General features: G+C 47.8%; 2 long non-coding RNA genes across 4 annotated transcripts; one reads left to right on the top strand and one right to left on the bottom strand.

Moving 5' to 3' along the window:
* Window positions 1-335: 335 nt before the first annotated feature.
* On the bottom strand, window positions 336-8,079 carry LOC116095705. Of its 2 annotated transcripts, XR_004120706.1 has the most exons (4): window positions 7,998-8,079; window positions 4,320-4,941; window positions 1,596-1,814; window positions 336-643 (listed from the first exon to the last, which is right to left on the bottom strand). It is a non-coding gene; the product is annotated as an uncharacterized LOC116095705 (long non-coding RNA). The 2 variants fall into 2 exon arrangements; XR_004120707.1 differs by lacking the exon at window positions 1,596-1,814.
* A 59-nt stretch (window positions 8,080-8,138) lies between these two features.
* Window positions 8,139-26,415, top strand: LOC116097102. 2 transcript variants are annotated; one of them, XR_004121219.1, is made up of 7 exons: window positions 8,139-8,265; window positions 20,369-20,552; window positions 20,663-20,818; window positions 22,391-22,595; window positions 22,815-22,937; window positions 24,740-24,952; window positions 26,366-26,415. It is a non-coding gene; the product is annotated as an uncharacterized LOC116097102 (long non-coding RNA). The 2 variants fall into 2 exon arrangements; XR_004121220.1 differs by lacking the exons at window positions 22,391-22,595; window positions 22,815-22,937.
* The last annotated feature ends 1,220 nt before the right edge of the window (window positions 26,416-27,635 follow it).

Genomic DNA, 27,635 nt, shown 5'->3' with positions numbered 1-27,635 from the left:
AGGTGGGATTGATCACGGAGTAAAAGCCCTCAATGGCAAAAAGCAAAAGCTCTTCCTTGGGGAAACGCTACGTCTTATCTGCATCCACAAGACACCACTTGGGGGGAAGACAGGTCCTGTCATCAGAGGGGTCTTCTGCGGGGTGACGAACCTGGGAGCAGATGCAGGGCTCACCCTGCATACCAGCTTCTATGTCCCACAGGCCTGACCTAGACAGTAGTTATGTGTGTCAAGCAGGATGTGGCACTTCAGGTGAGATGCAAGGAGGGTGGGAAGTGGAGAGAGACAGATCACTCCAACACACCATCATTTGACAAGACATCAACATTTTAAAATTAGATTTCACTTGCCTATTTATTTGGGGTGTTGCACCCACGACCTGGTGTCCATGTGGGGTCATGGGGCATTGCAGCCACGACCTGGCGTCCATGTGGGGTCATGGGGCATTGCAGCCATGGCCTGGCGTCCGTGTGGGGTCATGGGGCATTGCAGCCATGACCTGGCATCCATATGGGGTCATGGGGCATTGCAGCCACGGCCTGGCATCCATGTGGGGTCATGGGGTGTTGCAGCCACGACCTGGCATCCACATGGAGTCAGGGAACAACTTGCAGAATAGCTTCTCTCCTTCCACCTGGTGGCCCTGGGGATAGAATTCAGGTTTTTAGGTTGGTTGGCAAATACCTTTGCTATTTGATGTTTGGTCTGCTCTCCTGGCCTGGTGGTCAGCCTGATTCAGGGATGGGAGTATCACATAGTAAGCTGCCTATCCAGAAAAACAAACACAGTCAAGATGCAAATTTTCATTTCTACCAAATGAGTAGGGTGTAGAACCATTGTCAAGTGACAGGGAAGGAAAATGTGGGTAAGGAAGAGGGCTTAACTGGAAAACAAAAACGCTCACCACCAAGACTGACCACTGAGTGAGATTCCCAGGATGCACATGGTGGAAAGAGAGAACCAAGTCCTGCAAGCTATCCTTTGGCCGTCACGTGCAACTGAGCAAAATGATACGTAATAAAACTTCTTGAAGTCCTATCAAGGATTATATGTTGGGATACCACAACTTTGCTTGATGCACCTGGTTGTACAGGTCAGCCTTTTCATGTTTGATGTAGAAGCAAATAAGCAATGGGCAAGGTGGGTATTGTTACTCTCAGGCTCACCTCCCGGAAGGGTCTGAAAACTCCCTCTGATAGTCCAGGACCCTACTTCTCCCAAGCTGCCAATTAGAGCAGAGAGAACTCTGAGCAGGAGCAACTGGCATATTAACTCTGTGCTCTCTCTGAGGGATTTCTCCAAGAAGGTTGTTGCTATTAGAGGCTCTGTAGAAACCCGGCTGCCACCTGTTCTGGGGTGGCCTCATCCAGCATGGAACTCCAGCCCGCAATGAGCACTCCCCTGCCTGGCAGCCTTGTCTCCTTTCCTAGCTGTGTTTCCCAGAATACCCCTCCAGGAAAGCATCATGCTCAAACCTTGCCTCAATCTCTGGTCTGCGGGGTCTTTCAAAAGACTATTCTTAGGATATGGCTTCTCTATGTGGACCTTCAGGGAAGGAATCCAGGGGAAGGGCAGATGGTGGATATGCCGGATACCTTAATGATCCATCTGCATGCAGTGGGGAGGGGAAAAAAAGTAGGCCAGAGTCTGCGTTGGGAGTGGTGAACATCTGCTGGAGAAGAGGACTCTGAGAGTGGACCAGTGCCCAAGGGAAAGATCTGCGGGGACCACCTACAGGGTTTCCCAAGAAGACAGGTGTTTCTTCTGGCTGTTCATGTGCCTCGAAGGTGAAATGCTGAAGATCGTACTTTGACCTAGAGAGGAAACAGACCCAGGAGGACTGATGGATGTGTTGGTCCCTTCTCCCAGATGTTCTCAACTGATGGCTCAACTCTTGCCTTCTGGACAAAATCCCACAGTTCCCCACTCCACCATCTCCACTTGGGAGTTAGCTGTTCCAGGAGGGGAAAGAACAGGGCCATGAGAGGATAAGTCTCCTAGGAGGGGTCTGGAGAGTAAAGATGGGGTGCCCAGGAAGATTGCAGAGAAGGCAAGAGAGATGTTCATAAATCCACACGTAGGATGCTGGGATGAGGTGAGTGTCCCTGTGGCTAGGGCATCAGGTGGACAGATCCATCTTAGGAAAAACTACGGCTCACACTTCTCTGTCTCTCCTGAGGCAGTGATCTTGCCCATCCTGGAATCCTGTGCTCTAACACAGCCCCCAGCATTTCCTATTCACTGTTCTATTGCTATGAAGAGACACCAAGGCCAAGACAATTCTTAAAAGAGAAAGGTATTTAACTGAGGGATGACTTACAATTTCAGAAGCTCAGTCCATTGTCATCATGGTGGGAAGCATGTTAGCATTTATGCAGACAGAGTGCTGGAGAAGTCACTGGGGGCTACATCTTGAACCACAGGTGTAGGGTTATAGGCCTGTGTCCTCACTGCCACAGGGCATGGCTGCTTGGGGAGGCAGCATGAGGGGAGTTTGACTGTACTTATCCCATCCCCACTGCCTCAAGGGCCAGTGCTGGACCATCAGGAAGTGCTGAGGCACCGCTCCTAGGTGGGAAAGCGCTGTCTCTGTTAGGTTGTGTTGTGTCACCCACTCTACCAAACTAGACTGCTGGGGTATCCGTGAAGTGTTTATGAATGGATCGAGCTGCTGCTGCTGCTGCTGCTGCTGCTAACCTATACACTAAACTGCTGATGATTTCCAGACAACACAGACAGGAGTTGCTCCAAAGAACCTTTCTAAACAGGTCCACTTCCCCCATATTCTTTCTTTCCCATTACCTCTGGTGGGTGGTGGGCTACAAGGGAAGTTAAAGCATTTAAGAACTGTTATTAAAATAGAATTTAAAAAATTAAAGTTGCAGTTACTCAGCAACCAACTGTGCCACTGTTACATTAGCTAGGACATCCTGCCTGGCAGATCAGTGCTATAGCATTCAGGAGCCACGGCTAGGTAAATTTCTCCTCCAGCAGCCTGCTTAAGCTTTCTAGAAATCTGGACACTAACCAGTGGGATGGAGGCTTCCCGAGCAGTCTGAGTTTCATAGTAAAGGCTTCTATATGGCTTTCCCCTATATTTTACGTTTCCGTTAATCCACTCTCCCATTTCCCAATCCTTCCACCTTCCTTTTTGAAAACTTCCCTGTCCTAAGATTCCTCTCACTCATGCGGTAAGTCTGGCTACATCTCCTCCCACCTCTTCCCCACAGCAGCCCTCCTCTTGCCTCATGGCTCCCTTCTTGAGGTGAGGGATTTTTTTTCATTCTGTTTTGTTTAGGGAAGTGTCACTTAGGGGTTGACAGGAAGCAGGGGCTTGTTATTCTATAAAAGCTGAGGAGATCCCCAGAGATGGTCCTGTTGTCCCGTTGAAAAACGGCTAGTCTATGCCAACTTCTGTGTCCACTTCAGTGACGGTCAGGCCAGCAGTTTTTCTCCACACTGTGCTCTGTCTGTGTCCTGCCATTTATGCACAGTTTGAAAGTTAGCTAAGGCAGGACAGGACCCACACTCCCTCAGGAGAGCACATCTCTCCTCTTCTAGTAAGTTTGAGCTCTGGCAGGTGAAGGGTTTAAGAACACCAAACACCAGCCAAAGAGGAGGCATCCTGGGTTACTCTGTGGACACCTGAGTGAAGTGGTCTACCTTCAGGTAAACTCTCCATTGTGACTAGGCATCCAGATATAACTTCCTAGAATTCCACCTGCATCCCAGGATGCTTGACTCTATGTAGGAAGCTGAAGGAACCCCTTCCCAAGGAAGAACCCAGAACCTTCTAGAAACATTAGTGGTCAAGTCCTTAGTTCTTAAGGCTTCATGCCCTCCTGCTGGTGTCTACAAATCCTTCATAGGTTCCTGAGATAACATGCTAGGCCACTGCTCTCGCATTACCTGAGTGAGAGTTTTAGACATCACACAGGCTAGGGCATCGGAGATGAATCAAGAGATTCTGAGGCTGAGTTACTTCTGCTGGTGAGACCTGCCTGCTCCCACAAATGCACCTGTTTGGACAGGTTCCTCCAGCCTCGATGGCCCGCACCCTTCAGATGCCATCTTAGAGATAAATGCCCAAGAGTTCACTCTCAATTTGGCTTCTTCTTGGTACCTGTGCTGGAGCTATTTGTTCAACTTTAGTTGTCTTTATTCAGTAAGAGAGCATTATATCATTTTCTTGTTTTCCCACCTTCTGGAAGACTCTTACCTCATCTCCTCACATGTTCTGACCATTGGGGATGGACCATGAGAACTAATGGTAACCACAGCAACAGACAGCATCCGCTGAGTGGACCCCTTGCACTTACCCATAGTGTGGTCCCTCTAAACTTTGGACTGATTGGACAGTGCAAGATGAGGTCAGAGGTCCCATCATCCAACGCTAAGCCGCAAAGCTCCCAAGGAACAACTCCAAATCTCCTGGCAGTGGTTGGGTTCAGCTGGGCAGTGCTCCCTTGAGGTTGATCTTAAGGCTACAGCCCAGATGTTGACTGGGGTTAGATGCTGGGCAAAGATGTTGACCGAGATGGCATGGAAACTGGAACCGCATGGTGGATGGTTGTAGGTGGGCTTAGCCTGGTGTTAAGACGGTGGATGGAATGCGCTGGTATCTGAGAAGAAGTGCTGGTGTCTATCTGGGAAGAGCTGGTGTCTATCTTGCTGGTATCTTTAATGGGCTGACATCTGTGAGGATCTCATATATGGGAAGGCAACTTGGATTAGATGGTGGCTCGGTGCGATGGCTATGCTTGGGTGCCAAGGTGACTGACTGCCTTGGGAATTAACTGAAACACAAATGGCTGGGTGAACCTGTGAAGGAGTTTTCTTTTTCTTCATGATATCACTTGAAGCAGGAAGACACATTTTTAATCTGTATCTTTGAGGTAGGAAGATCCAACTTTCATCTGGTTTGCACCTCCTGCTGGCAGCCTATAGAAAGGACAGGGAAGAAAGAAGCTTGCTCTTGCTTTGCCTCCTTGCTCTTGCTTTCAGTAGCAAGTCCATTTCCTGAATGGCATTGGAGCCTGCTTTTGGGGGACTCCAGCAGAGAAGACATCCAGTCTTGTAGACTGAACAACACTGAATTCTTGAAACTTGTATTGCTAGAAAGTCATTGGTGGATTAGCTGGGTCAAAGACTGTAAGCCATTATAATAAATTCCACATACAGTCTTTCTATAAGTTCTGTTCATTTATATATAAATATAGATAGGTAGATGATTGATAGATAGATGGATAAGTAGATAGATAGAATAGGTAATAGATTAGATAGATAGGTAAGTAGATAGATAGACAGACAGACAGACAGACAGACAGACAGACAGACATTTATTCTATAAGTTGAAGCACCATTGTTATTCTATAAATTCTGTTCCTCTGAACCCTGACTAATACATTGGGATAGTGTGGTGCTGGGATAGCATGGTGCTGGGATAGTGTGGTGCTGAGATAGTGTGGTGCTGGGATAGTGTGGTACTGGGATAGTGTGGTGCTGGGATAGTGTGGTGCTGGGATAGTGTGGTGCTGGGATAGTGTGGTGCTGGGATAGCATGATGCTGGGATAGTGTGGTGCTGGGATAGTGTGGTGCTGGGATAGGTTGGTGGTTGGGTGTCCTGGAAGCTGTGACTCCAGGAGGCTTCTTCTCTGCTGTCAGGCCCTGAACACAGGGATAGCACAAGCCTGTGGGAACCTTGGGGACCGTCTCTGTTTCTGGAGAGAGTTGCCACCATAAGCACCCATTTTCTCATCTCCAGAACAGTTATGATCCTTGTAAATTTGGTCTGACAGGATCACTGGGACGTCACATGGAACACATGGCCTGACTCAGCCCCGCTGATGGGAGACTCTGGTCCCGCAGCTTCTAGACTAGTAGCCACATAGGAGGTAGCACTTGTATTGTGGGTTCAGAAAGGACAGAGAGAAACGTGTAGAAGGCACAGGGAGGGAGATCCTGTGTGACTTCTAACAATGAAATAGATGTGAAGTAGAATATTCTGCCATGACAAGAACACTCCTGGTTATTGAGTGAATTTTACACTTCCTGATGAGTGCTGGCCCAGATAATACCAGGGGATGTTACACAAAACAGCAGGCTAGCCAGTCCTTCTTGGTGCTTCTAACCGAGCCACATAAGTCTTTGAATCTACCAGCAGGGCCCTGCCAACCCAACGTCTACCAATGTTACCAATGTTATAGCTTCATCCTACAGGCTATTGCTGAGTCAGCAACTATGAACCCCCCATCCGGTATGACAAGGTGGTTTCCATGACAGAGGCAGGAGAGCTAGGAACACAGGAAGTTCAGCCCAGCTGGCTGAGGAGACAGACAACTAATTACCAAGTCATGTGACAGGAGACGTGCACCATGGGAAATGAGCCTGGGAGAGGCCTCCTACCACCACAGGAAAAGGATAAAAGAGAAGGGAATGGAGATAGCTCAGTGGCCATCACGCTTGCTACATAAGTATGCATCTCTGAGTTTGAATCTCTTGTACCCATGTAAAGAGCTTATCATAGCAACGTGCGCCTCTAATCCATACACTCATCGGCAGAGTCCAAGGATCTGGGGTCTAGTTGAAGTGAGGGACTCTAGGGTCAGTGAGAGACTCTGCCTCAAAGAAATGTGTGCAGAGTGTCTGAGAAAGACATTCAGCATCTCTGTATTCAGCCCTACATGCACTCACACATATACACACGCACACACACACAGATACACCGTGCACATGCACTCTCACTCACACACACATGCACACGTACACACACACACTCACACATATACACACTCACACACACACAGATACACTGCGTACATGCACTCTCACTCATACACACATGCACACATACACACAAACACACACTCACACATATACACACTCACACACACAGATACACCACGCACATGCACTCTCACTCATACACACATGCACACGTACACACAAACACACACATTCACACAGAGACACACACTTTCACACACACACAGAGGGGGAAACTTCCTAGAGGAAGCCACATTTAATTTGTGAGGTTCTCATACATAGTGTGGTAGTGTGGGACAGAAAATAAGAGTGAGCTCAGAAGAGAGAGAATTAGATGGAAGATTCAATGGGGAAGATGATGGGGAGGATGATGGGGAGGTTGATGGGGAGGATGGTAAGGAGGATGGTGGGGAGGATGGTGAGGAGGGTGGTGGGGAGGAGGATAGTGGCGAGGGTGGTGGGGAAGAGGATGGGGAGGAGGGTGGGGAGGAGAGTGGGGAGGAGGGAGGTGGAAAGGAGGGTCGGAGGGTCGTGGGAGGATGCAGGTGGGTCTGATATGGTGTCGGGATCCTGCTTATCCCTGAGAGGCACTGTGTGACATCAACCTGCCTCCCCCTCAGTGTTCCCTTTAGAAAGCTATTACTGAGTTGATGGGGACTTGTCCCAGTAAAGTTGGGTAGGAATTGAAAGGCAGGAGTATATTTAATAGATCTTCAAAGACCTGGCATACTTTGAAGCTGAATGGATTAAAAAGAGGAGGTAGACAATGAAGTTAATGTTTAAAGATGGCCAAGATTTGAGCATGACAGACATGGGATGACTGCAAGGAAGAGCCAGTGCCAAGGCACAGATAAGGAGTTCCTTTTGGACATGGTGACTCAGAGATAATAGCAGGGTGTGAGATGTCCTCCAGGTAATTACAGGCGAGAGACTGGACAGTGAGTGAAAGGCTAGGCTGTCTGTACTGACTCCAGGCTCATCAGAGAGATAGATCTCGGCTTCCACCATGCTAAAATAAATGGAACAGCCCCAAGCTCCCATCTTGGCAGCTAGAAAATTGCACAGGGCATGCTGAACATCAGATATCTGGCAAGAGAGGCCGGAAATGCCAAAAGAAGCAAGCAAGATGGGCGCTGTCTCCCCAGAGGGCAGAGGTATCTGGAGGTCATATTTAAAAGGGAATTAAGAAATCTACATAAAGGTTCTCACAAGTACACAGAGTGAATCTTACAGCAGTTGGGAAGGTCTAGCAGGAAGCCCTAAGGTGAAGAGCTAGCATGTTGTTCTGGGGTAAAGTGCTAGCAAGGAATTCTGTGGTAAAGACTTGGCTGTGAGATAAACAATCCCCAGAATTCCTACCTGGAATCCCGAGGAGACACCATGTTTAACTCCTGAACACTCAAGGAAGACCAGATTTGTGATCTGTCCATAGGTCTGGCTAGTGGTGGCCGTTGTAAGGAAACCAAGACCAGGCTCCAGATGTACGACTGGATGCACAAGTAAGCAAAGCTCATGGAACCCAGAGGATAAGAAAACAGCTCAGCCATACTTAGAGAGATGTCTAGGGCCCCAAATTACCAATCACGAAAAGACAGGCAACATGAGCAATCAACAGACACACGTACATGATATAAACAGAGCAGAGGGCTCAGAGACAAGGCAGTGACAAAGAAAAGATCGTTAACACAGTTACGGTGCGTATGGGCATAGACTTGAGAGAAGGGTTCTCTACCTTTGGGTCGCGACCTCTTTGGGAACTCAAACGACCCTTTCACGGGGGTCACCCAGGACTACCAAAAAACACAGATATTTACATTACAACTCAAAACAGTAGCAAAATTACAGTTATGAAGTGGCAACAAAAATAAGTTTATGATTGGGGGTCACCACAACATGAAGAACTGTGCTAAAGCGTCTCAGCATTGGGAAGGTTGTGAGCCATGGGTTTAAGGGAAAATATGGAAATAGTAAATAAAATAGGAGACCCCCATACTCACTGGGTGAAACTCACAGACTATCTCGAAGCCAAGTGAAGCTTCCGGAAAATGAGCAGATTGAATGTGTAAGACAAATGGGTCAGCGGGTTCAAAGACAAACTGCCCAATGCGGGGTGGAGGCTGTAAGCAGCATAGCAATTTAGTGATCTGCGGGCACACTCAGTAGTGTGACCTGCCCGCAATTTAAGGAGCCAAACAGAGACTCATAAAGGCCAAAACATGTATTTAAGCAATCGATATATGTCCCCAATTTGATAAAACTCTGCTGCATGAGACTAAGAAGCTTAATAAGTGCCATCAGGGCAAACCCAGGAAGCCACATGAGGATGGATCACTGTCCAGCAACCAAATGTTGGAAAAAAGACATAAAGAGAATTAGAAGAAAATAATTTTCATACAGGAGAACACAACTAAGACTTCTATACATGTCTCTTTAAAACCCACTCAAGAGATAAGATATATAGGTGACAGCTTTAACATTATATTTAAGAAGCCAGGTGAGGTGGTTAAAGTCTGTAATCTAAGCACACAAGAGGTTGAGGCAGAAAGATTGCAGTAAGTGCTGCCTGGGTTACCATGTAAGGGCCCATTTAAAAAAAAATTAAATTAAAAACTAAAAGGTTCTTATACATAAGTTTAGTACTCAGAAAGATACATTATGAAAAACACAGACATGCTAAAGGCTTGGGAAATTAACCCTGACTGAGCAAGAGGTCAGGAAGCCTAAGAACACGTCCACACTTCTTTTGTAAGAGGAGACTGCAATGCACTCAAAATTGGAAAGCTGTCTATAAATGTAACTGATTTCATATTCATTTTTCATTTTATATAATTTAACAGTTAAATAAAACTACAAGACCAGGAAGAATCATTCACATATCTAATTCCCAGAAGTCAGAAAGTACATGCTAGAGGATTTACAAGTCCAGGCCTACAGAGTAAGCCCCGCCCCCACTCAAAAACTGAATCAATCAAAACAAAACCGGAGAAACAAAAGAAAAATAAGAATGCACTCTTTGCCAGGCAGTGGTGGCACACGCCTTTAATCCTAGCACTTGGGAGGCAGAGACAGGCAGATTTCTATGTTCGAGGCCAGCCTGGTCTACACAGTGAGCTCCAGGACAGCCAGGGCTACACAGAGAAACCCTGTCTTGAAAACAAAACCAAAAACAAACAAACAAACAAAAAAACCACTTTCTTCTGTGGAGTTTCAGCAAAGATCAAAGTAAAATATGACATGAGCACAAAGAACCGGAGGAACAAACACAAATCATTACTGTAGAGTCACTAAATTATACATGAAGTGTCGTAATATTGAAGACAAGCCACACTTAACCGAAATGCTAAGAAAGGGAGTGAGCCCTAGATAAACAACAAACTTAGAGTGGAAGGGCTGAGCTGTAGATAAAGACGGTGGGATGAAATTGATCCAAAGTAAGATGTAAGACGCGTAAAGAAGCCAAAGAGATGAATCACAAGTTAGACTGCTTGCTGCACTTCCTGGGGACCAGAGTTCAGTACACAGCATCCATGCTGGGTGACTCACAATCACATGAAACTTCAGCTCCAGGGATCTGACGCCTTCTTCTGGCCTCTGCAGGTACTGCACTGATGTGGCACACACACACACACACACACACACACACACACACACAGAACACACACATACCACCACCACCATACACACAGCACATACTCACACATACATACCACACCCACAAATGCACATGCACGCATACACACACATACACACATATGCACACACACCTGTACACATACATTAAAATAGAAAAATATTTATATATTAAATATATATTAATATATATGGACACACTAAAATATAAAAGCGTATACTAAAAATTATATATGCACGTATATACATATATGCACATATATAAGTATATATATGTACATACACTTATATGTGTGTGCATATATATATATATATATATACACATACATACATACATACATACATACATACAAGAAAAGAGCGTGAAGAGCATGTATGGCCTTGTCACTACTGTGCTTGTCACAAGGAGCTATAGAGGTCTCTCCGTGTCATTTTCTTGTCCAATAAAGCACTCATGTGTTCATGTACACTTCACTCTGGGCCCTGAAGAGCATCCACTCATCTTATTCCTGGTACCATCACAGTGGCTTGCAGGGTACGTTGCCTGGCCTTTGTCAACTTGACACAAAGCCAGATGCACAGAGAGAAGGATCGTCAACCAAGGAGTCACCTCCCCTGACCTGACCTGTGTTCAAGTCCATGGGACATTTCTTTGATTTCCAGATGATGTGGGATGACACAGTAGAACGCCATGGCTGGGCGGTGATCCTGGGCTGTATAGGAAAAGTAGCTGAGCAAGTCATGGGCTGTGTGGTGGTTTGAATAGGGATTTTCCCCATAGGCATGGTGTTTGAGGGCTTAGTCCAGGGCGTGGGCTAGGAGGCACGTGTGTTTGAGGGCTTAGTCCAGGGCGTGGGCTAGGAAGCACGGTGTTTGAGGGCTTAGTCCAGGGCGTGGACTAGGAGGCATGTGTGTTTGAGGGCTTAGTCCAGTGTATGGTGCTATTTGAAAGGATTAGGAGGTGTGGCCTCTGCAGTGGCCTTGGAAAAATGTGTCTTTGCTGTTCTTCCTGTGGGGTTGCAAACCCTTTCAGTTCCTTCAGTCCTTGCCCTGACTCCTCCATTCGGGTCCTCATGCTCAGTCTAATGAATGGCTGCAAGCATCTACATCTGTATTGGTCAGGCTCTGGCAAACCCTCTTAGGAGACAGCTGTGTCAGGCTCCTGTCAGCAAGGGCTTTTTTGGCATCAGCAATAGTGTCTGGGTTTGGTGTCTGCATATGGGATTAGATCCCTGGGTGGGGCAGTCTCTGGATGGCCTTTCCTTCAGTGTCTGCTCCACTCTTTGCCCCTGCGTTTCCTTTAGACAGGAGCAATTCTGGGTTAAAATTTTTGAGATGGGTGGGTGATCCCATCCCTCAACTGGGGGACCCCCAAGAGATCCCAGAGACTAAACCACCAACCAAAGAGTACTCATGACTCCAGCTACATATGTAGCAGAGGATGGCCTTATCTGGCATCTACTGGAGGGGAGGCCATTGGTCCTGTGGAGGCTCGATGTGCCAGCATAGGGAAATGCTAGGGTGGTGAGGCAGGAGTGGATGGGTGGATAGGGGAGCACCTTCATAGAAGCAAAGGGGTTGGGGATGGAATAGGAGGTTTGCAGAGGGGAAACTGGGGACAGGGATAGCATTTGAAATGTAAATAAATAAAATAATCAGTAATAATCAATAATAATAATAATAATAATAAATGTGTCTTTGAGGTCTCCAAAGCCCACTCCTGCCTCCTCTTCTTCCTTCTGCCTTCACACCTGGATGTAGAACTCTCAGCTACCATGTCTGCCCCATGTGATGCCAGGCTTTCTACCATGGACTAAACCTCTGAAACTGTCAGCATGCCCAGACTAAATGTTTCCCTTTATAAGAGTTGCCAAGGTCAGGGTGTCCTTTCACAGCCATGGAACATGGAAGAAGACAGGTAGCAAGCCAGCAAGCAGCACCCCTCTGCAGCTTCTGTTCCAGCTCCTGACTCCAGGTCCCTGCCTTGAGTTCTGCCCTCGCTTCCAGTGATGATGGGCTGTACTCTGTAAGCCAAACACACTCTTTCCCCCAGGTTTATTTGGGTATCACAACAGAGAAACAACCTAACACAGAATTTGGGACCAGTTGTGTTCTGGTGTACCTGAACACACTGCTCTTAGGGAGGGTCGGTAGGACCAGCTGTGTTCTGATGGATGAACACACTGCGCTTAGGGAGGGTCGGTAGGACCAGTTGTGTTCTGATGGATGAACACACTGCGCTTAGGGAGGGTTGGTAGGACCAGTTGTGTTCTGATGGATGAACACACTGCGCTTAGGGAGGGTTGGTAGGACCAGTTGTGTTCTGGTGGATGAACACACTGCGCTTAGGGAGGGTTGGTAGGACCAGTTGTGTTCTTGTGAACCTGAACACACTGCTCTTAGGGAGGTTCGTGGATTTGGAACTTGGGGTGGAGAAACCCTTGAGTGCTCAGAGCTTAAACAACTGCTCTGTGGGAAGTTGGAAGATTACACATGCTGAGGTCAGGGCAGAGGATGGGGGAATGGACTGTGATGTTTCGGAGAGAAATTCTGGTTTTCTCAAAGATTCTACCAGGGCTGTTTGAGTGATACATTGAATTAGGGATCTGTGGTTTCTGGTCAGCTGTGGACAAAGAATTAGCTGTGATTAGCAAGAAACAAGTGCCACTGCTGTGATGCGCTTCGCTTTCCTGGGACGATTGGTGCTGCTCAGGTGCAGCTGAGGAATTAGCTGGGGTTAACAAGAGGTGCTTATTCCTGAGGTGAAATCCCCAGGAAACACCTTCTCAGGGTCGTTATGGAGGGTTAGTCTACGGCCATGTCTGGGAGCATGGCGGCAGGCAAGTAGGCAGGCAGAGTGCTAGAGGAGTAGCCGAGAGCTCACATCTGATCCATGAGCACCAGACAGTGAGCAGGAGAGCTAACTGGTGAGGGGTGGGCTACTGAAACCTCGAAGCCCAAGTGACACACCTCCTTCAGCAAGACCACACCTCCTTCAGCAAGACCACACCTCCCAATCCTTCCAAGATGCAACCCGTGACCAGGTACCCGAATGTACGCGCTTCTGTGGACCGTTCTCATTCAAACCAGCATGTTCTGCTCTCTGGCTTTCACAGGCTTGCAGTCCTATCATAACGCAAACTGCATTTCAAGTTCACAAGTCCCCATGGCCTTTCACAGTTTCAACACAGTGTAAAAGTTCAAAGTGCAACTTCTCTTCAAAGCGTCAAGGTGATCGCTTAGTTGTAACCTCCTGTAAAATCAAAATGCAAACTACATACTTTTAACATGTGACGGCACAGCAAATACAGTGTTGTCCCAAAGGGGAGGAGAGGGGGCACAGTGAGGAAATGCTGGACCAAAGCGAGACAGAAACACAGCAGGGCCAACTTTAAATCCTGTAGTTCTTTGCCCAATGTCAAAGAGTTTACATAGCTGTTTCCTCCCAGCTTTGCTAATATGTCTCTCTCGGGCTGCTTCCACCCCTGTTTAAAGCTCTCCTTAGTAGCTAAGAATAGCACCAAATCTTATTTAGAACCTACAGCGACATCTCCCCCTCTTTACTGTAACCTGCCTACCTGTGCCCCCACCAATGTATTTGCTAAACATTTTGATTTATGACTTTTTTGTTCTCTAATAAAAATCTCATATAAACACTTCCACGGTGGGACACAGCACTTTGGAGAAAACTAAATATGTGTTGCTCATACCAGCTCCAGAATAAACCATCTTGTATCCCCTTTAAAGTGAGAGGTGCAGTTTTGCATTGACAACACGTAAAAGAACCGGAACTCACATCCTGTCTGCTACGTTGGGAATTGCACGGAGCAGCTTCTTAGCATGCCACACATGTCACACATAGGCTTTGGCCATCTGCCGTCCACTCCAATATCCACCGCTGAGATTTGCCTTTGAGAAATGAGAGCTGAGCCCACAGAGACCTGCACACTTCATCCAGAATAACTTCCCAAAGTGGAAAAGTGAGTGAGTGAAGACACAGGGTTCAGTTACACACAGAGTTCTGGCCAGTGGCTCCGAAGGTCTGAGCGTGACGGGCACAGGCTAATCCCAGCAGAAGATGGCTGCAAACACAGATGAACACCCCTGTGGTTCTAGTCTTTGGAAATGCTCAAGCCAGCTAAGTTGCATTTAATGACAGTGTTTTATAACACAACGTGAACTGGGGCCAGACTAACCCTCGAGTCTTCATGAACTTGGAAACCAACCTTTGAGAAAGAAGTGGCCCGGTCAGCAGGGAGCTGCAGCCAGGGCAGAGGAGGCAGCAGAAGATGCTGCCTGTTCAGAAGTCAGGCATCCCGAGGGAAGCCAGCTTTCTCATTTCTAATTCAGAGCTTGTACAGGAACTCCTAATAATGGTTCTTGATGGAGAGAAATGTTATTCTATTAACATATTTGCATGATAATAGGAACTTCAGGCCTTATTGGGGAAATTCCAGCCCCAGGGAAAGCAGTTAAGCCAGGACTTGGAGAATTTGAGGCTTGCTGAACTTGACAAAAGTCACTCGATCATCAGAAAAGGTGACACAGAGGCAAGATCTGTGCTCACTTGCCAGGAAGCCATAGTCATCTGCTTCCCACAAGCCCTCCTGAAGCCAAAACTAACTCCCTAGTGAAAGGCAACACAGGGGGCTTTGACCCTGCTGACTGGGGGCAAGCATGAAGATCCTGAAAGGGATGGAGATGCCCTTCTTTAGTTTATTTCTTTAATTTATTAATGCAAATAGTAAATTTGGGGCACTCTCCAGTCTCAGCATGAAATGGGAAGAACCTCAGAACCAGAAGGGAGCCCCAAAGCCTTTCACAGTACCACCTGGGGAAGAAAAGACCACAAAATTGTTTGTCAATATAAAAACATAGCTCTCACCTCAAAGGAAACATGAGATTTTCCTGAAGCCAAATATGGTCCGGAAAAGAGGTAGACAAGCATAGGGAATGGCTTAGCAGGCTGGAACTCCACTTGGCTTGGAATATATACATGTTCCTCTTCTAAGAATGACTTCAATAACCAATACTTTTATCTCCAAACAATGTATCCCCAAATCTTCTGGCAACATGGGACCCCCAGCTGCATCAGCCTGCTCTAAGAGTGAAATTCTGCAGTTCTTGGTAACCTCTTGATAATACTGTTAGGCTGACGATCTGGGGACAAAGTCAAGATGCTCTTAGCCAAGAGGTTCCCCCACCTTCACTTCTGACCAGGAATCCATGCTTTCAAATCGCCTGTGGAAAACACTGGCCAAAGTCAGCTCCCAGTTCCAGATTCCAAAGCAACCACCAGACTTAAGACCCACCAACAGGGTCCCAAACTCACCAAATAAGGATCACCAGGACTTCATCTTCACCTCACAGTTCCCTCACCTTCCCTTTAAGAAGCGTCTCCCTGAGCCCAGCCTTGCCACTCCACTGACAAGAGATCAGTGAACCTGCAGAGAGCTGCCCCATAAACCTGCCTTTTCACAGGAAATTCGACTCATTTCGATTTATTTTTATGTCAGTGGAGAAGCCATTCAAATATACTTTTCCATTTAAACATATCCCAAGACATTTCCTGGACCAAGGGAGATGGCCCTCTGTGTCTTAGAGCGGGTAGGATGCAAGTTCAATGTGTCAGACTGTGTCCTCTAAGTGGAGTTTGGGGAGAGTCCTTGATTGAGAATCCTATGTATATACATGGTTCTATGTGCGCAAGGTGAAATGAGACGGCCCAAGGGAAGGAAGGTGTCTTAGTTTCTGTCCATTTGCTCTGATGTAGTACAGCAACAGAAGCAACTAAGGGGATATGGATTTAACTCAGCTCCTAGTTCCAGGCTACAGCCCTTTACTGCAAAGAAGCCAAGGCGAGGAGAACTCAAGCGCAGAGAGAGAACGGTGCAGGTATGATCTGCACTGAGCTCCATCACCAGGCTTTGCTCAGCCCAGGGAATGGTGCCGTCCACATTCCAGATGGGTTTTCCAACCTCAACCAACTCCATTAAAAAAAAATCCCTCCTAGGCACACCCAGGGATGCTCTCTCTCCATGCGGTTCTCTATATGTCAGCCTGACAGTTAGCAGGAGACATACATGTGCAGTGAGCAAATGCTTACACAACCCTAGTTTGTCAAACAAAAGAGACAGCCTTGTGAGCAACCCAAGTCCCTCTCCTCCTGGACTCTGAAAAGAAGATCCAAATAGTAACGGGCTGTGGAGCGCCCGCCCTCCAGCGCGGCTTCTGCCTCTTGGCACCGAGCACTCTCCAGTAAGTTTCCCTCCCCACTTTGCAATCCGGGTGAGCCCTTATTCCAGTTCTTTAACAGAAGGCGAGGAACTTGGAATCCCCTGGCCCAGACCCCACCCATGGGTAACAAGAACAGACACAGCTGGAGTGTCATAAAATTTTCTCAGGAGCAGAGTAAGGGAAGTAATGGATCACAGCGACTTTCAAATACACTGTTGGGGACTGCAGCTAGGTGGGTCACAGCCAAGCGGTGACAGGCTTACATTCCCCTTTTTCTTTTATCTTCCTTTAGGATACTGGTCAGACCTAAGTATTCTTTCTCTGGTACTTTGGGATTTTTAATTTTGTTTTCTTCTCCATGGGGCTGGAGAGGTGGTTCAGCGATTAAGAGCACTGGCTGCTCTCCCATGGACTCATGTTGATTGCCAGCACCGTCTGTACCTCCAGTCTTAGGAGATCTGACTTGTCCTCCTAGCATTGTATAAATATACATGATGGCAAAACTACCGTGTGCACAAACTAATGGTTTTTAAAAAGTAAACCTTTTTCTATGAAGCTAGGTTACTTGGAGAGATATGATGTCAAGGGCTGGTGTGAGGGGTGTGATGTCAAGGGCTGGTGTGAGGAGTGTGATGTCATGGTCTAGTGTGAGGGGTGTGATGTCAAGGGTTGGTGTGAGGAGTATGATGTCATGGTCTGGTGAGAAGAGTATGATGTCAAGGGCTGGTGGGAGGGGTATGATATTATGGTCTGGTGTGAGGGGTGGGATGTCAAGGGCTGGTGTGAGGGGTGGGATGTCAAGGGCTGGTGTGAGGGGTGGGATGTCATGGTCTGGTGTGAGGGTTGTGATGTCATGGTCTGGTGGGAAGGGTATGATGTCAAGGGCTGGTGTGAGGGGTATGATGTCAAGGGCTGGTGTGAGGGGTGTGATGTCAAGAGCTGGTGTGAGGGGTGGGATGTCATGGTCTGGTGTGAGGGGTGTGATATCATGGCCTGGTTGGAGGGGTATGATGTCATGGTCTGGTTGGAGGGGTATGATGTCATGGTCTGGTTGGAGGGGTATGATGTCATGGTCTGGTGTGAGGGGTATGATGTCATGGGCTGCTGGGAGAGGTATGATGTCATGATCCTAGAGTAGAGTGGTCAATCTGAAACGTGGAAAGGTCACCCCCTCTGCCTTCTAGTGCCATGACCATCAGGAGAGGACTCAGCTGGAAGAGGTGATATACCTGACATGACAGAATCCATTATTGTCTCTGCATGTGTTGAGATTACATGATGTCCATGTGAGCCCCCAGCAGAGAGTATAATGAGGCTCACAGCTTTCCACTCACAAGGTTCTCCCCTCCTTCCCCAGAACCAGCTGACCTTTTGCCTGCAGGAGAACCAAGGGCTGGTGCATTCTGGGACATTGGCAGGACAGCTGCCCTGCTGGCCAAGGGTGACCAATGTGGGAGCTGGGCAAGGTGCCTTGCAGCACCGCACCTGAGCTCCTTGGTTCCAGTCCTTCAGAGTCTCCTTTTATAGATAGTGACATGGGTCACAAGCTGAAGCACTCATGGTGTGGGGATTGTGGCAGGCTGTGAGAGCCTTGGCTTACACCTGGGCTGGGCTGCTTCAGCTCATCTTTCTGAGAAACAGCAGTGAGCCTCAGCCACAGTGTTGAGATCTACTGATTATAAGGAGGTAGACATGCTGGGAACTTCCTGCTGATGTCATCACCATCAGCGGGTGTCAGGGGAGGAAGGTAGCTCAGATCCGGGAGTCACTTTCTGCCTTGCTCACAGAGTGGACAGAGGCGCAGGCATCAGATATGCTGGATTCAGATAGTGCGCTTGGGTTGGAGGTAAGCTTGGGACCCCAACCCTCCAGTGAAGACTCCATCCATACCCTAGCCAGGCAGGACAGCCAGGACAGAGGGCAAAGGGCAGATGTACGTTGTGACCTTCCCACAAAAGTCTACTTTTAATGGTCTTAAAGAAGCTGTCCTTCTAAAGGGGAGGAGAAAAGTGTAGAAGAATTTACATGAAAGAGGAAAGTCACACCCCAGGGAGCTCAGAGTGTCAGCGATTATACCACAGAGTGGAGGAAGCTTTTGTGGATTCTAGGAGGTTGGTTGTCCGATGGGTCTATGTCCTGTGGGGTTTGGGAAAAGGCAGAGACCAGCTTCACAGAGGCCACACCGATTGCCCATCAACTTAGAGGATGCTCCAGAGACAGGAGGCTGGTGTCTGGCCTCACATCTGTAGACTCCTAACCCTTTCATTGATGCCACCTGAGCGCTGCCTGATGCCCTGATGCCAGCGCCGCAGAGAGGAGAGTGAACAAGCCCCGCTTTTCTGAGGCTTGCATTTCAGGCATGGAAGTGACCCCAAAAGTCAGTGAGATCAGGGTGGACAAGCCCTTCTCCACTGCTTAGCAGTCAAAGCCTGGAGTCCTTCCAAGAGTCAGGTCCAGGCAGGGGTAGAACCAATCCATCTCACCAATCACTGTGCTTAGGCACAACCGTCCAAAGTTTCAAGCCAGGATCTTGTAATGTTAATGGTGTTTGCAGCATTGTCGGTGCTGCTATGAGCTGGCAGCTGTTGGTGATCTAACTGTAGTTGATGTTCCTGTGGAGGTTGTAGTGGTAACAGTCATTGTGGCTCTGGAGATGGTACCCCCATGCTTGAGGTGGTGATAGTTGAGGAGTGGTAGTTATTGTTACAATGGTGATACTAACAATACTGTGATGGTTATAGTTGCCACGATGGGTTTGGATGATGGTTGGTATCATCGAGGTGGTGGTTGACCTTACTGTGGTGGCAGTTACCATTGTGGCACGTGACAGTGTGATTTTCTAACCACTATAGTTTTGATGGTGACGATGACGGTGCATCATGGCGTCTTTGCTATCATGTTGATGATGTCATAGAGAGGAGGTAGAAGGTGTAGTTACAATTGATGACGTCATGGTGGTGGTCAATGTGGTAGCGCTGGTGGATGAAGACGTTGTGTCTGTTACTATTACAGTTGCGATGTTATGATGGCCGCTGTGGTGTTGATGATGTGGCTGTGGAGATGGGTATGGTTGTGGTGATGCCATGATGGTGGTAGTGGCATTGTGGTGATGTCATGATGGTGGTAGTGGCTGCTATCATGGTTGTTATTGCAGTTGTTGGTGATGAGTTCATGGCTGAGGAGGTAGAAGTTGTGGTTGTAGTGTGTGATGGTGTCGCGGTGGTAGCTGGCATGGTGATGGTGGTTAACGATGCTGTCGTGGTTGTTAACGTGGTCCTTGTACACATCATGGTTGTATTATACGATGTTGTCGTGGTGGTAGTTTTTGTTGTGCTTGTTATTGTGGTTGTCGGTGTATCTCAGGAAGAAGATGTCATGCTTGTGGTCTCTGATGATATTCTTGTGGTTGTTGGCGTTGTGGTTGTTATCGTGGTTTCTGTCGATTGTGGTGTCTGATGATGTCATGACGGTGCCTGTCACAGTGTCAGTTGTTGATGCTGTGGTTGTTGGTGTTGCTGATGAGGAGGTGGGTGTTGTAGTTGTGATGTTTTCTTGGCCCTTGGACCCTGTCTATGTTTTCAAGCTCTTCCACAACAGCCCTCTCTCAGCTACGCCTACTTCCTTTGATTATTAGTAGAGGAGTTAATTAAAGCAAGGAGCTTCCAGAAACCCTGAAAATCCCAGGGCGCCATCAAACACCCTGCCCCTGTCATTTACTGCATATTCTGTTTACAGGCGATGATCCAGCTTTCAATCTTTGTGACAATGTTCCAATCCTAGCCAATTTAAATAATCTGCCAGTAAAAATTCCACCAGCCGCTCACAAACACTTCACGAGTCTGAATATATAGCACCAACTGGATCTAATCATCACTTTCGCTTGTTGAATCCTGTTGGGAGGAGAGGAGCGGCATACAATGTCAGCATTGATTTGTCTCGCGAGTCCCCTGCTTGCGTGTGGCATCCCTGAACCTCCCGTTCCCTCTCCTAATTTCCCAATCATTTTATTTACTTGGAAACACTCTGCAGAGCAACTTCTGAGAGCAGCTTGGTTCCACACAGCGCTCAGCTGAGGATCTTCCCCAAGGACTCTTAATTTGCCAGCAAGCCATGGTCTTGGCACCAAGACTCTTAATTTGCCAGCAAGCCTTGCTCTTGGCACGTGGAAGTCTTGGTCTTAAGAAGGTGAGTCTTGCAGACTTGTGCTGCCATCCAGCTGTCAGCTGCTTGACCTTGAGGATGTGTGAGGTCACTGTTGACTTTCAGTTTCTTCATCAATACTTTGGGGATTAAAGTACTAGTCTATAGGGTATCTTGGAGATTACATGAGGTTAGAACCATAAGCTTTGTGTTTATTTTAACTACATGCATGTGTATATGTAATGTATAGGTATGTGCTTGCTAATGCAGGTGCCCACAGAGGTCGGAAGGGTCCTATTGTCCTATCAGCAATCCTGTGCCTTTCAGTGTGGATGCTGGGATTCAAATGTGCTCTAAATGACTGGCTCATCTCTCCACTCCCATAGACCTAAAGTTTTGAGTGTGAATCCTGACACACAAAAGTAGCTGGCATCAGAGAAGGTGCCATCCCTTCTTGACCCACAGCAACCTAAACAGGGGCCTCTCTAAGGACATTTCCCACAAGTTCCCTCTCCCTATGTGTAGCCTGAGCAGAGAGTGTGCTGTCCATCCCGAGGGTCACAGTGACTGTGTTTGGTTATGTTTTCTCTCATCTCCTTCCATATCTGTGTGTTTCGACAGCTCTCAGCTGGGTGGGGTGGAACTGTTTGTCTTTCTAGCTCTTCAGTCCTAGGATCTGGCCATGATGAATGCTGACCCATGAGGGGGGTCCTCACAGTTGGAAGATGACCTGGATTGCATTGTGTCTCCTCAACACATATGTTCAAGTCTCGGGGGTGTGGCCACATGGATGGAGCTAGGAGGTGTGGCCACATGGATGGAGCTAGGGTGTGGCCACATGGATGGAGCTAGGGGGTGTGGCCACATGGATGGAGCTAGGGGGTGTGACCATATGGATGGAGCTAGGGTATAGCCACATGGCTCCCTCTGATCTAATCCACTGGGACTGATATCTTTATCAAGGGGCAAAAATTGGTGCAAAGACACTCATAGGCATGAACCTGGAAAGGTTCCAAAGATGGAGATAGCTGGATCTGAAGTCCCAGGAAAGACTGCCTCGGGCCCAGACCAGCAGTGGCATGTAGGTCCTCTGAAGTGTGAGGCTTCTGGTCCCAGGCTTCTCACTCAGCACTGTGGTTTCTGGTGGTCAGTTCCTCTCCTCTCAGGGTTCAGGAGCCATCTAGTGTTTTAGTCCTCAGGCCTGAACCCGCCAACTCAAACACAGGAAGTGCACCCAGCTCTGGACCCCTAAAGAGGTAATGTTGTGAAAGAGCTGGCATGGGAGCAATTTGTAGCAATAAGCCTTTGCCACCTGCCATCTCCCTCTGCAGAGGCTTAAAATATGGCAGAGACTCATTTCATGGGAAAGATGATATAGGCCCAGGGCTGGAGAAAACTGGGACCTTGGAACAAGATCCATCTTCATCAGAATCAACCCTTTTGAAAGAGAAGTGTTTCTGATTCTACGAAGAATATTTGCATATTTTTCAAATTCTTAACAGAGAAAAATTTCGAGGTGTCAGGCTAGGAGCCCTCAAGACAGCTGCTATTCCCTTCAAAATAAACGAGAGGTGTCATTTTTAATGAAGGGAGAGAAAAGATGTCTCTAATCCCCAGCTGCTCCCCCCTCCCTCATACTGGAAGTGGGCCTGCCTGCTGCTTTGGAAGAGGGACTGGAAGCCAGGCCTGGAACTTTGCTAGCCTTCTTGGGCCTTCCATGGGTGAGGCAGGCCTCAGCTAGAGCATTGTGCCAAGTGGTGCTGTCTCCTTAATCTGGCTCAACTCCAGGATCTGTCCATGGACCTCAGCAGCATACCAGAGGGTAAGTTGTGTCTCCTTCGGAGGAGGTGGAAGGCACAGGGGGAAGGTGTCAGAACTCCCTGAGATGGGAGCTACCTGTGTCCAGGCAGAAGGAGAAAATCCAGGAGGTCGGATCCATGCAACACTGATCTGACCCATCTGTCCAAGCATGGCCCTGCTGGGATGTCCTGAGCAGGAGACAGCAGGTTGGTCTAACAAAAGTGACAACTGATATCCCCAGGGAGGGAAGTGACCCACAGAGCACTTGTGTGCTGATCCAGCCTCCCTCAAGTACCCTGGCCTGCCCACCTCATCACAGGACCACCAGAGGAGCTATCAGAGGGTTGCTATACACCAGCCAATGGTAAGTAGGTCAATTTTATTTCCTTGTCATGTGGTGAAACTTACAGAAGGCGGCATTTGAACATGGCCCCAGAGTGTCACAGCACCTGGATTGTATGTCCTCTCATTGAAGGTGGAAGGTCTAACCTAATCAGGTATCCCTCTTAAAGAGGGTCCAAGGCAGACAGGGTACAAAGTTGCAGAGACCGAATCACATGAGGTGGACCCACAGGTGGCCACCTTTCTTCCATCACTCATACTGGGCACCATCATCAAGTCAACCTATCACTAGTCAGGGCACAGGCTCTAGGGGAGATCCTACTGCTATTATCCTGTAGACTTGTAATGACTCATCACTATACCCATAGGTTATCAAATCTCTCAACCCTTAGCAGTTAGTACAGAGACCCACACACAGTCAATGTGCAGAGAATAAGGCTGCTGTGCTCGGCTTTAAAACGGAAGTGTGTTCCACACATTCTCTTCCTCTGTCACAGCAGAAAATGAGACAGAAAGGGTGTAGGAGGCAGAGGCAGCCGGTAATGAGAAGGGAACCGTATTCTCCTGATGTACTGGGGCAGCTGCACACAGGAACTCACAGTGGCAGTGACTAAATACAGAGGACCTGTGTGAACTCAAGCCAAGCAAGACCCCAGCATGGAGAGGGGAGGAATGTGAGCTCCAAGGAGCTGCTGGAAGGGGAAGGAACAGCTTTCTCAAAGCTCCATCCACCACACTCCAGGGGATGACTGCATACCTAAGACGATGTGTACAGGAAGCACAAATGGGGTTTGATAGACTTACCGAACAATTTTGGGTAATTTGTGAAGGATTGGTAGACCTCAGATTAAGTTGTATGTGGGGTTGAATATGCCCAAATACAATTAATATATTGAGTATTTTGAGTGAAGGCTGACATTTTCTATGCAATGAGACCCTGTCTTGGTTAGGGTTTCACTGCTGTGAACAGACACTGTGACCAATGCAACTCTTATAAAAGAAGACATTTATTGGGCCTGGCTCACAGGTTCAGAGGTTCAGTCTGTTATCATCATGGCAGGGAGCATGGCCGCACACAGGCAGACATGGCGCTGGAGCAGGAGCTGAGAGTTCTACATCTTGATCCAAAAGCAGCCAGGAGGAGATTATCTCTCCACACTGGGCACAGCTTGAGCATAGGAGATCTCAAAGCCTGCCTCCATAGTGACACACTGCTTCCAACAAGGCCACACCTCCCTCTGGGCCAAGCATTCAAACACATAAGTCTACTGGGGTCGCACCTATTCCAACCACCACAGATCCTGTCTCAAAAAAAAAAAATAGATTGTACAATATTCCCAGAGAACTAATAAAAAAGGAGGGAGCAATCTCTGCTTTGCAAGGAATCCCACCCTTCCTTGGAGAGACCCAAATACCCACAGTGGGTTCTGACGCTGCAGCTGCAGCGGCGGCCTTGACAGATGCTGAGGGGAACCCAGCTCACCTGGAGCTAGGCTCCTGACCTGCAGATTCTTACGAAGGTAAGCAAGCAATTGTGCTGTAACCTGTAAGTGCATGGCTTCACCCAGGGACACAAGAACATTCGCTCACTGGAGTGAGCAGTGCAGAGCTGGAAAATGGAATGGGTGGGCCTGTCTGACTGCCCTGGTATCACAAACCTTCCTTCCAACGTTTGCTGGGGGTGTCCTTGTCTAGAGACAGGCTTTTGTGTTATGGTGTTGAAGAATTCATGATTCTCTGTGACAAACATTCAGCTCTGGTCCCCTCAACTCCTGAAACTGAGAGCAATTGAAGGCAAGACTGGCTTGCTTGTTTCTACTCTAGCACCATCCCAGCCTACAGGAACCACTCACAAAAGCCTCGAACATCCATGGGACCAGCAGCAGGCCCTGGAAACTACCTCTCCAGTACCATACCTACAGCTCTGGTCACACACATCTCTCTTAAGCCCAATCAAAGACTCATGGCACACAGACTTGACTTGGCCCAGCCATCGGATACTATGGCCACATGATTTTCTGCAGCTTGGACTCTGAGGTAAGAGCCCTCCCCCAGTTTGAAGTGCTAAACATCATGTCACTAAACTTAGCCATCCTTGTCTTAGCTCTGAATTTTCTTAGCGGTAGAACTGGGTTCCCATTCTGTGACCTTAACTCTGGCCCTCACTCCATGGAGGAGACACTAACCTCATAGAGCCATGGACTGGCTAGATCCGGGGTAGTCTTTCTCTGCCACCAGGAGGAATGATTCCCTGAAAGCATCAAAGCTGGTATTGTCTATGAAATCCTCAGAATGCTGCTCAGTGTGCCTAATAGATTTCAGCAACATCTTTCCCTTACACATAGCGCCCAGAAGGGAAGTGTACTAACTCCAGGCGGAGGCTGAGGAAGGAAACTGGTCACCACACTTTCTTGAATCAGCCTGGGACACAGGGTCACCCCAAATGTGCTACCTCCTTATGCTTCCGTCTCTAGCAGCCCCGAACTCTTCCCGAATCCCAAACACTATCAGGGACTCAAGTTCCATGTGCCCAACTGCTAGAGTTAGGTCTAATTAGCCAGTCTTAATTGATATTAAGATAAATAACTTTTCAAATGATTTCCCCCACCCCCAGTGAGATGAAGACTTGTCGGAGGGCAACCATCCCTAATTTAAATCAATGAGTTAAAGCAAATGTGATTTAGTGGTTGCCGAAAGGAGAGGGAAATTTTTAATTCACTAATCAACTCATCCGTGTTGATGGTAGGGGAAAATTCTAAAACACATTAATCAGCTGGGGACAGAACCATTCAGATGGCACAGTGTTGTCAGGCCCGTAAGTAAGCAGGACTGACCTAAGACCCAGCACGTCCTGAGGGTCTGGATCCCTGCAGCCGTCTCCCTCACACCCTTACCAGGCACAAGCCTCACACTTAGAGAGGCTGGCTTGAGGGCAGGAGGCATGGCTCTGGAGTTAAGAACACTCGCTGTTCCTCCAGAGGACCAGGGTTCAGGTCTCAACACCCATGTTGGGCGGCTCACAGCCACCTCTGGTTTCTGCTCCAGGGGACCTGATATGTTCTCCTGGCCTCATCACATACCAACCCAACATGAGAATAAAAATAAGATAAAATAAATTGTGAGAGAAAATGTCAGTCTTCAAGTATGTTGCCCATTGTTTGTAAAAACCAGAGCCCAGGTGACCAGTGGATGGCTTAGCAGGCGATGGTCCTTACTGCACAAACCTGATGACCTGTGCTTGATTCAATCCTTGAATTCATTGGTGGGAAAGGAGTAGTGACCCTGAGAGTGGTTCTCTGACCTCCATGTACTCTATAGCACATGAACAACTGATTTATGTAGATACACACCATAAGTGTGCACAACATTTTTTTAGTGAGCTGGCAAGGTGGTTCAGCTAGTAAAGGCACTTGATGCTAAGCCTGATGACCTGTGTTGTTTGATTCCCAGAGACCCTGGAGGACCACAAGAGAGAGAAAGAGAGAGCTGACTCCCACAAGCATGTACACACACACACACACACACACACACACACACACACAGAATCATATGCACTCTCATACACATATACATGCACAGACATACAGGCATAGATACACACTCAAGAGTATGCACATGCATGTGCATGAGCTTGAGTACACACATGCACACACAGACACTCACACACACGCATGCACACAAAGATACTCACATGCACACACAGACACTCACAAGCACACACAGACACTCAATGTACATACACACATACACAGACACAGGCATAGATACACACTCGAGAGTGTGCAGATGTATGTGCATGTGCAGGAGCATACACATGCATACACTCACACACATGCATGCATACAAACACACAGAGACATACACACATGTACTCTCACACACACATGCACAAACAGAGATGTACATGCATGTACACTCATATATACACACATGCACAGACACATGCTACAGTGTGCACATACATGTGCATGCACACACTCTCTCTCTCACACACACACACACCAAATATAAAAGGTCCAGTGAGATGGTCCAGTGAGTAAAGGTTCTTGCTACCACGTCTGAGCCCTTAAGCCGGAGCCCAGGATCCAGTCGGTGGAAGGAGAGAACTGACTCCTACAGCGTGCCCCCTCATCCTTGTCCCCAACAGACAAAATAAACAATAAAAAGTACTGATGGGCAGAGGTGGACACGGCTGCCATCTTCCCAGGCAGCCTGCCTCATTCCTCATTTTTAATTCCTGCTAAAGTTAGTGAGTTTCTAAAATATATCAAACTAATTTTTCTGCCTTAGCTCTGACAGAAACATGTGAGAGGTACATGAAGCCGCAGACTTCAGTGAGGGAGCAGGATATGGAGAGACAACCTGTTTTCTGCCGCATGAGCTGGCGTGGCCCAATGCAGACTGCAGAGGCATAGCACATGCCCCACACGTGGCCAGGCGCTGAGTTGCTTGGCTTTGGCTGTGTGACAACTACGGTGTGAGGCACCCGCTGCTTGTTCACTGCGTATCTTTATGGTGTCTCTCTCGGTTTTCTGAAAATGGCACTTTAGTCTGTAGATTCCCTGCCTGATGCAAGTTGCAGAAAGTGAGAGAAGACTGGGTCCATTACAAATTTTTCTCTTGTAAGCCGCAAAACCTGACACAAACTGTCTGAAGCAAAAATAGGAATTTATTGGCTCACGCGGTGGCAAACGTTGGGGTGAATTCAGCTGAAGGCAGA

Source organism: Mastomys coucha, unplaced genomic scaffold (genome assembly GCF_008632895.1).
Source record: "Mastomys coucha isolate ucsf_1 unplaced genomic scaffold, UCSF_Mcou_1 pScaffold18, whole genome shotgun sequence".
In the NCBI taxonomy this organism is placed as follows: domain Eukaryota; kingdom Metazoa; phylum Chordata; class Mammalia; order Rodentia; family Muridae; genus Mastomys; species Mastomys coucha.
Note: the sequence above shows the minus strand (reverse complement) of the source record. Positions and strands in the feature narration are given on the sequence as shown.